A 10,005-nucleotide genomic window follows, 5' to 3' on the forward strand; every position below is an offset into this window, starting at 1 on the left:
GGGGAAGTGAGATATTGCTGAGCTGACACCAAGTCCTGCAGTGTCCCTGTCACCTGCAGAGTCACCGCATCCTCGCCACGGTAGCGGGCATTGTGACAAAGGTTCAATGTCAGCTGGGTGTAGCAGCCAGGTGCCCCCAAGGGGACGGGGAGCCTGTCAGCCCCGGGCCTGTCACTGCCTGCTGGTCCTGCTGTCACCAGCCAGGCCTCTGAAAACTTGTCAAACCATGCCCAGACGTGGGGCCAATTTGGCCCAACGTCTCCATGAGACAAGTCGGGGAGCAAGATATGGGACAGAGGGAGAAAGTGAAGGGAGCAGGAGAAAGGGAAGGAAGAATATAAAGGAGTGTTGGGCTGCAGGAGTGAGATGGAAGAATTGCAAGAAAAGAGGCAGGAAGCAGGAGAGTGAGAGAAAAGGAAAGAAGAGACATGCAGCGAGACGAAAGGTTAGTGAGAGAGGATGGGACAGAGAACAGGATGAGAAGGAAATAAGGCAAGGCAAAGACAGGCAAGGACAGGCAAGGACAGGCAAGGCAAGGCTAGGCTGCGGGACATTTTTTTGCTTTATAGTTTCTAGCACATTCGTCTTCAGACTAGGAGGAAAGCCATAAGACCGTATGGATTAGGCCCAAGCAAAAACCCCAGCTACTTGAGACACTTAGGCTAAGCCTAAAATACGAAGATCTCTCCATAAGGATGGCTTTTATACTGTACTTCCACAATCTGCTGGCAGTACAAAAAAATAAGCTGCAGATCTCCTTAGGCTGAGTCATGGTGCTTTGGGGCAGGGACCATGCATATCATGGGAATATTTCACAGTTTCTGCTCTGTTTTCAGTGTATTACACCAAAACACCCACCTGATGACATCCTTTCAAGAGCAAAGGCAGCAATTTGCAGAATTCCGCTTCTTTGGGGAAGTGAGATATTGCTGAGCTGACACCAAGTCCTGCAGTGTCCCTATCACCTGCAGAGTCACTGCATCCTCGCCACGGTAGCGGGCATTGTGACAAAGGTTCTATGTCAGCTGGGTGTGGCAGCCAGGCACCCCCTAGGGGATGGGGAGCCTGTCAGCCCCGGGCCTGTCACTGCCTGCTGTCCCTGCTCTCACCAGCCAGGCCTCTGAAAACTTGTCAAACAATGCCCAGACGTGGGGCAAATTTGGCCCAAAGTCTCCAAGAGACAAGTCGGGGAGCAAGATATGGGACAGAGGGAGAAAGCGAAGGGAGCAGGAGAAAGGGAAGGAAGAATAAAAAGTAGTTTTGGGCTGCAGGAGTGTGATGGAAGAATTGTAAGAGAAGAAGCAGGAAGCAGGAGAGTGAGAGAAAAGGAAAGAAGAGACATGCAGCGAGACGAAAGGTTAGTGAGAGAGGATGGGACAGAGAACAGGATGAGAAGGAAATAAGGCAAGGCTAGGACAGGCAAGGACAGGCAAAACAAGGCTAGGCTGCGGGACATTTTTTTGCTTTATAGTTTCTAGCACATTCGTCTTCAGACTAGGAGGAAAGCCATAAGACCGTATGGATTAGGCCCAAGCAAAAACCCCAGCTACTTGAGACACTTAGACTAAGCCTAAAATACGAAGATCTCTCCATAAGGATGGCTTTTATACTGTACTTCCACAATCTGCTGGCAGTACAAAAAAATAAGCTGCAGATCTCCTTAGGCTGAGTCATGGTGCTTTGGGGCAGGGACCATGCATATCATGGGAATATTTCACAGTTTCTGCTCTGTTTTCAGTGTATGACACCAAAACACCCACCTGATGACATCCTTTCAAGAGCAAAGGCAGCAATTTGCAGAATTCCACTTCTTTGGGGAAGTGAGATATTGCTGAGCTGACACCAAGTCCTGCAGTGTCCCTGTCACCTGCAGAGTCACCGCATCGTCGCCACAGTATCGGGCATTGTGACAAAGGTTCTATGTCAGCTGGGTGTGGCAGCCAGGCACCCCTAGGGGATGGGGAGCCTGTCAGCCCCAGGCCTGTCACTGCCTGCTGTCCCTGCTCTCACCAGCCAGGCCTCTGAAAACTTGTCAAACCATGCCCAGACGTGGGGCCAATTTGGCCCAAAGTCTCCAAGAGACAAGTCGGGGAGCAAGATATGGGACAGAGGGAGAAAGCGAAGGGAGCAGGAGAAAGGGAAGGAAGAATAAAAAGTAGTGTTGGGCTGCAGGAGTGAGATGGAGGAATTGCAAGAAAAGAGGCAGGAAGCAGGAGAGTGAGAGAAAAGGAAAGAAGAGACATGCAGAGAGACGAAAGGTTAGTGAGAGAGGATGGGACAGAGAACAGGATGAGAAGGAAATAAGGCAAGGCAAGGATAGGCAAGGACAGGCAAAACAAGGCTAGGCTGCGGGACATTTTTTTGCTTTATAGTTTCTAGCACATTCGTCTTCAGACTAGGAGGAAAGCCATAAGACCGTATGGATTAGGCCCAAGCAAAAACCCCAGCTACTTGAGACACTTAGACTAAGCCTAAAATACGAAGATCTCTCCATAAGGATGGCTTTTATACTGTACTTCCACAATCTACTGGCAGTACAAAAAAATAAGCTGCAGATCTCCTTAGTCTGAGTCATGGTGCTTTGGGGTAGGGACCATGCATATCATGGGAATATTTCACAGTTTCTGCTCTGTTTTCGGTGTATGACACCAAAACACCCACCTGATGACATCCTTTCAAGAGCAAAGGCAGCAATTTGCAGAATTCCGCTTCTTTGGGGAAGTGAGATATTGCTGAGCTGACACCAAGTCCTGCAGTGTCCCTGTCACCTGCAGAGTCACCGCATCCTCGCCACGGTAGCGGGCATTGTGACAAAGGTTCTATGTCAGCTGGGTGTGGCAGCCAGGCGCCCCCTAGGGGATGGGGAGCCTGTCAGTTTCGGGCCTGTCACTGCCTGCTGTCCCTGCTCTCACCAGCCAGGCCTCTGAAAACTTGTCAAACCATGCCCAGACGTGGGGCCAATTTGGCCCAAAGTCTCCAAGAGACAAGTCGGGGAGCAAGATATGGGACAGAGGGAGAAAGCGAAGGGAGCAGGAGAAAGGGAAGGAAGAATAAAAAGTAGTGTTGGGTTGCAGGAGTGTGATGGAGGAATTGTAAGAAAAGAGGCAGGAAGCAGGAGAGTGAGAGAAAAGGAAAGAAGAGACATGCAGCGAGACGAAAGGTTAGTGAGAGAGGATGGGACAGAGAACAGGATGAGAAGGAAATAAGGCAAGGCAAGGACAGGCAAAACAAGACTAGGCTGCGGGACATTTTTTTGCTTTATAGTTTCTAGCACATTCGTCTTCAGACTAGGAGGAAAGCCATAAGACCGTATGGATTAGGCCCAAGCAAAAACCCCAGCTACTTGAGACACTTAGACTAAGCCTAAAATACGAAGATCTCTCCATAAGGATGGCTTTTATACTGTACTTCCACAATCTGCTGGCAGTACAAAAAAATAAGCTGCAGATCTCCTTAGGCTGAGTCATGGTGCTTTGGGGCAGGGACCATGCATATCATTTGAATATTTCACAGTTTCTGCTCTGTTTTCAGTGTATGACAACAAAACACCCACCTGATGACATTCTTTCAAGAGCAAAGGCAGCAATTTGCAGAATTCCGCTTCTTTGGGGAAGTGAGATATTGCTGAGCTGACACCAAGTCCTGCAGTGTCCCTGTCACCTGCAGAGTCACCGCATCCTGGCCACGGTAGCGGGCATTGTGACAAAGGTTCTATGTCAGCTGGGTGTGGCAGCCAGGCGCCCCCTAGGGGATGGGGAGCCTGTCAGTTTCGGGCCTGTCACTGCCTGCTGTCCCTGCTCTCACCAGCCAGGCCTCTGAAAACTTGTCAAACAATGCCCAGACGTGGGGCCAATTTGGCCCAAAGTCTCCAAGAGACAAGTCGGGGAGCAAGATATGGGACAGAGGGAGAAAGCAAAGGGAGCAGGAGAAAGGGAAGGAAGAATAAAAAGTAGTGTTGGGCTGCAGGAGTGTGATGGAAGAATTGTAAGAAAAGAGGCAGGAAGCAGGAGAGTGAGAGAAAAGGAAAGAAGAGACATGCAGCGAGACGAAAGGTTAGTGAGAGAGGATGGGACAGAGAACAGGATGAGAAGGAAATAAGGCAAGGCAAGGACAGGCAAGGACAGGCAAAACAAGGCTAGGCTGCGGGACATTTTTTTGCTTTATAGTTTCTAGCACATTCGTCTTCAGACTAGGAGGAAAGCCATAAGACCGTATGGATTAGGCCCAAGCAAAAACCCCAGCTACTTGAGACACTTAGACTAAGCCTAAAATACGAAGATCTCTCCATAAGGATGGCTTTTATACTGTACTTCCACAATCTGCTGGCAGTACAAAAAAATAAGCTGCAGATCTCCTTAGGCTGAGTCATGGTGCTTTGGGGCAGGGACCATGCATATCATGGGAATATTTCACAGTTTCTTCTCTGTTTTCAGTGTATGACACCAAAACACCCACCTGATGACATCCTTTCAAGAGCAAAGGCAGCAATTTGCAGAATTCCGCTTCTTTGGGGAAGTGAGATATTGCTGAGCTGACACCAAGTCCTGCAGTGTCCCTGTCACCTGCAGAGTCACCGCATCCTCACCACGGTAGCGGGCATTGTGACAAAGGTTCTATGTCAGCTGGGTGTGGCAGCCAGGCGCCCCCTAGGGGATGGGGAGCCTGTCAGTTCCGTGCCTGTCACTGCCTGCTGTCCCTGCTCTCACCAGCCAGGCCTCTGAAAACTTATCAAACCATGCCCAGACGTGGGGCAAATTGGGCCCAAAGTCTCCAAGAGACAAGGCGGGGAGCAAGATATGGGACAGAGGGAGAAAGCGAAGGGAGCAGGAGAAAGGGAAGGAAGAATAAAAAGTAGTGTTGGGCTGCAGGAGTGAGATGGAGGAATTGCAAGAAAAGAGGCAGGAAGCAGGAGAGTGAGAGAAAAGGAAAGAAGAGACATGCAGCGAGACGAAAGGTTAGTGAGAGAGAATGGGACAGAGAACAGGATGAGAAGGAAATAAGGCAAGGCAAGGACAGGCAAAACAAGGCTAGGCTGCGGGACATTTTTTTGCTTTATAGTTTCTAGCACATTTGTCTTCAGACTAGGAGGAAAGCCATAAGACCGTATGGATTAGGCCCAAGCAAAAACCCCAGCTACTTGAGACACTTAGACTAAGCCTAAAATACGAAGATCTCTCCATAAGGATGGCTTTTATACTGTACTTCCACAATCTACTGGCAGTACAAAAAAATAAGCTGCAGATCTCCTTAGGCTGAGTCATGGTGCTTTGGGGTAGGGACCATGCATATCATGGGAATATTTCACAGTTTCTGCTCTGTTTTCGGTGTATGACACCAAAACACCCACCTGATGACATCCTTTCAAGAGCAAAGGCAGCAATTTGCAGAATTCCGCTTCTTTGGGGAAGTGAGATATTGCTGAGCTGACACCAAGTCCTGCAGTGTCCCTGTCACCTGCAGAGTCACCGCATCCTCGCCACGGTAGCGGGCATCGTGACAAAGGTTCTATGTCAGCTGGGTGTGGCAGCCAGGCGCCCCCTAGGGGATGGGGAGCCTGTCAGCCCCGGGCCTGTCACTGCCTGCTGTCCCTGCTCTCACCAGCCAGGCCTCTGAAAACTTGTCAAACAATGCCCAGACGTGGGGCAAATTTGGCCCAAAGTCTCCAAGAGACAAGTCGGGGAGCAAGATATGGGACAGAGGGAGAAAGCAAAGGGAGCAGGAGAAAGGGAAGGAAGAATAAAAAGTAGTGTTGGGCTGCAGGAGTGTGATGGAAGAATTGTAAGAAAAGAGGCAGGAAGCAGGAGAGTGAGAGAAAAGGAAAGAAGAGACATGCAGCGAGACGAAAGGTTAGTGAGAGAGGATGGGACAGAGAACAGGATGAGAAGGAAATAAGGCAAGGCAAGGACAGGCAAGGACAGGCAAAACAAGGCTAGGCTGCGGGACATTTTTTTGCTTTATAGTTTCTAGCACATTCGTCTTCAGACTAGGAGGAAAGCCATAAGACCGTATGGATTAGGCCCAAGCAAAAACCCCAGCTACTTGAGACACTTAGACTAAGCCTAAAATACGAAGATCTCTCCATAAGGATGGCTTTTATACTGTACTTCCACAATCTGCTGGCAGTACAAAAAAATAAGCTGCAGATCTCCTTAGGCTGAGTCATGGTGCTTTGGGGCAGGGACCATGCATATCATGGGAATATTTCACAGTTTCTGCTCTGTTTTCAGTGTATGACACCAAAACACCCACCTGATGACATCCTTTCAAGAGCAAAGGCAGCAATTTGCAGAATTCCGCTTCTTTGGGGAAGTGAGATATTGCTGAGCTGACACCAAGTCCTGCAGTGTCCCTGTCACCTGCAGAGTCACCGCATCCTCACCACGGTAGCGGGCATTGTGACAAAGGTTCTATGTCAGCTGGGTGTGGCAGCCAGGCGCCCCCTAGGGGATGGGGAGCCTGTCAGTTCTGTGCCTGTCACTGCCTGCTGTCCCTGCTCTCACCAGCCAGGCCTCTGAAAACTTATCAAACCATGCCCAGACGTGGGGCAAATTGGGCCCAAAGTCTCCAAGAGACAAGGCGGGGAGCAAGATATGGGACAGAGGGAGAAAGCGAAGGGAGCAGGAGAAAGGGAAGGAAGAATAAAAAGTAGTGTTGGGCTGCAGGAGTGAGATGGAGGAATTGCAAGAAAAGAGGCAGGAAGCAGGAGAGTGAGAGAAAAGGAAAGAAGAGACATGCAGCGAGACGAAAGGTTAGTGAGAGAGAATGGGACAGAGAACAGGATGAGAAGGAAATAAGGCAAGGCAAGGACAGGCAAAACAAGGCTAGGCTGCGGGACATTTTTTTGCTTTATAGTTTCTAGCACATTGGTCTTCAGACTAGGAGGAAAGCCATAAGACCGTATGGATTAGGCCCAAGCAAAAACCCCAGCTACTTGAGACACTTAGACTAAGCCTAAAATACGAAGATCTCTCCATAAGGATGGCTTTTATACTGTACTTCCACAATCTGCTGGCAGTACAAAAAAATAAGCTGCAGATCTCCTTAGGCTGAGTCATGGTGCTTTGGGGCAGGGACCATGCATATCATGGGAATATTTCACAGTTTCTGCTCTGTTTTCAGTGTATGACACCAAAACACCCACCTGATGACATCCTTTCAAGAGCAAAGGCAGCAATTTGCAGAATTCCACTTGTTTGGGGAAGTGAGATATTGCTGAGCTGACACCAAGTCCTGCAGTGTCCCTGTCACCTGCAGAGTCACCGCATCCTCGCCACGGTAGCGGGCATTGTGACAAAGGTTCTATGTCAGCTGGGTGTGGCAGCCAGGCGCCCCCTAGGGGATGGGGAGCCTGTCAGTTTCGGGCCTGTCACTGCCTGCTGTCCCTGCTCTCACCAGCCAGGCCTCTGAAAACTTGTCAAACCATGCCCAGACGTGGGGCCAATTTGGCCCAAAGTCTCCAAGAGACAAGTCGGGGAGCAAGATATGGGACAGAGGGAGAAAGCGAAGGGAGCAGGAGAAAGGGAAGGAAGAATAAAAAGTAGTGTTGGGTTGCAGGAGTGTGATGGAGGAATTGTAAGAAAAGAGGCAGGAAGCAGGAGAGTGAGAGAAAAGGAAAGAAGAGACATGCAGCGAGACGAAAGGTTAGTGAGAGAGGATGGGACAGAGAACAGGATGAGAAGGAAATAAGGCAAGGCTAGGACAGGCAAGGACAGGCAAAACAAGGCTAGGCTGCGGGACATTTTTTTGCTTTATAGTTTCTAGCACATTCGTCTTCAGACTAGGAGGAAAGCCATAAGACCGTATGGATTAGGCCCAAGCAAAAACCCCAGCTACTTGAGACACTTAGACTAAGCCTAAAATACGAAGATCTCTCCATAAGGATGGCTTTTATACTGTACTTCCACAATCTGCTGGCAGTACAAAAAAATAAGCTGCAGATCTCCTTAGGCTGAGTCATGGTGCTTTGGGGCAGGGACCATGCATATCATGGGAATATTTCACAGTTTCTGCTCTGTTTTCAGTGTATGACACCAAAACACCCACCTGATGACATCCTTTCAAGAGCAAAGGCAGCAATTTGCAGAATTCCACTTCTTTGGGGAAGTGAGATATTGCTGAGCTGACACCAAGTCCTGCAGTGTCCCTGTCACCTGCAGAGTCACCGCATCCTCGCCACGGTAGCGGGCATTGTGACAAAGGTTCTATGTCAGCTGGGTGTGGCAGCCAGGCGCCCCCTAGGGGATGGGGAGCCTGTCAGTTTCGGGCCTGTCACTGCCTGCTGTCCCTGCTCTCACCAGCCAGGCCTCTGAAAACTTGTCAAACCATGCCCAGACGTGGGGCCAATTTGGCCCAAAGTCTCCAAGAGACAAGTCGGGGAGCAAGATATGGGACAGAGGGAGAAAGCGAAGGGAGCAGGAGAAAGGGAAGGAAGAATAAAAAGTAGTGTTGGGTTGCAGGAGTGTGATGGAGGAATTGTAAGAAAAGAGGCAGGAAGCAGGAGAGTGAGAGAAAAGGAAAGAAGAGACATGCAGCCAGACGAAAGGTTAGTGAGAGAGGATGGGACAGAGAAGAGGATGAGAAGGAAATAAGGCAAGGCAAGGACAGGCAAGGACAGGCAAGGCAAGGCTAGGCTGCGGGACATTTTTTTGCTTTATAGTTTCTAGCACATTCGTCTTCAGACTAGGAGGAAAGCCATAAGACCGTATGGATTAGGCCCAAGCAAAAACCCCAGCTACTTGAGACACTTAGACTAAGCCTAAAATACGAAGATCTCTCCATAAGGATGGCTTTTATACTGTACTTCCACAATCTGCTGGCAGTACAAAAAAATAAGCTGCAGATCTCCTTAGGCTGAGTCATGGTGCTTTGGGGCAGGGACCATGCATATCATGGGAATATTTCACAGTTTCTGCTCTGTTTTCAGTGTATGACACCAAAACACCCACCTGATGACATCCTTTCAAGAGCAAAGGCAGCAATTTGCAGAATTCCACTTGTTTGGGGAAGTGAGATATTGCTGAGCTGACACCAAGTCCTGCAGTGTCCCTGTCACCTGCAGAGTCACCGCATCCTCGCCACGGTAGCGGGCATTGTGACAAAGGTTCTATGTCAGCTGGGTGTGGCAGCCAGGCGCCCCCTAGGGGATGGGGAGCCTGTCAGCCCCGGGCCTGTCACTGCCTGCTGTCCCTGCTCTCACCAGCCAGGCCTCTGAAAACTTGTCAAACCATGCCCAGACGTGGGGCAAATTTGGCCCAAAGTCTCCAAGAGACAAGTCGGGAAGAAATATATGGGACAGAGGGAGAAAGCGAAGGGAGCAGGAGAAAGGGAAGGAAGAATAAAAAGTAGTGTTGGGCTGCAGGAATGTGATGGAGGAATTGTAAGAGAACAGGCAGGAAGCAGGAGAGTGAGAGAAAAGGAAAGAAGAGACATGCAGCGAAACGAAAGTTTAGTGAGAGAGGATGGGACAGAGAACAGGATGAGAAGGAAATAAGGCAAGGCAAGGACAGGCAAGGACAGGCAAGGCAAGGCTAGGCTGCGGGACATTTTTTTGCTTTATAGTTTCTAGCACATTCGTCTTCAGACTAGGCGGAAAGCCATAAGACCGTATGGATTAGGCCCAAGGAAAAACCCCAGATTCTTGAGACACTTAGACTAAGCCTAAAATACGAAGATCTCTCCATAAGGATGGCTTTTATACTGTACTTCCACAATCTGCTGGCAGTACAAAAAAATAAGCTGCAGATCTCCTTAGGCTGAGTCATGGTGCTTTGGGGCAGGGACCATGCATATCATTTGAATATTTCACAGTTTCTGCTCTGTTTTCAGTGTATGACAACAAAACACCCACCTGATGACATTCTTTCAAGAGCAAAGGCAGCAATTTGCAGAATTCCGCTTCTTTGGGGAAGTGAGATATTGCTGAGCTGACACCAAGTCCTGCAGTGTCCCTGTCACCTGCAGAGTCACCGCATCCTCGCCACGGTAGCGGGCATTGTGACAAAGGTT

This window comes from Columba livia, unplaced genomic scaffold (assembly GCF_036013475.1).
Source record: "Columba livia isolate bColLiv1 breed racing homer unplaced genomic scaffold, bColLiv1.pat.W.v2 Scaffold_105, whole genome shotgun sequence".
In the NCBI taxonomy this organism is placed as follows: Eukaryota; Metazoa; Chordata; class Aves; order Columbiformes; family Columbidae; genus Columba; species Columba livia.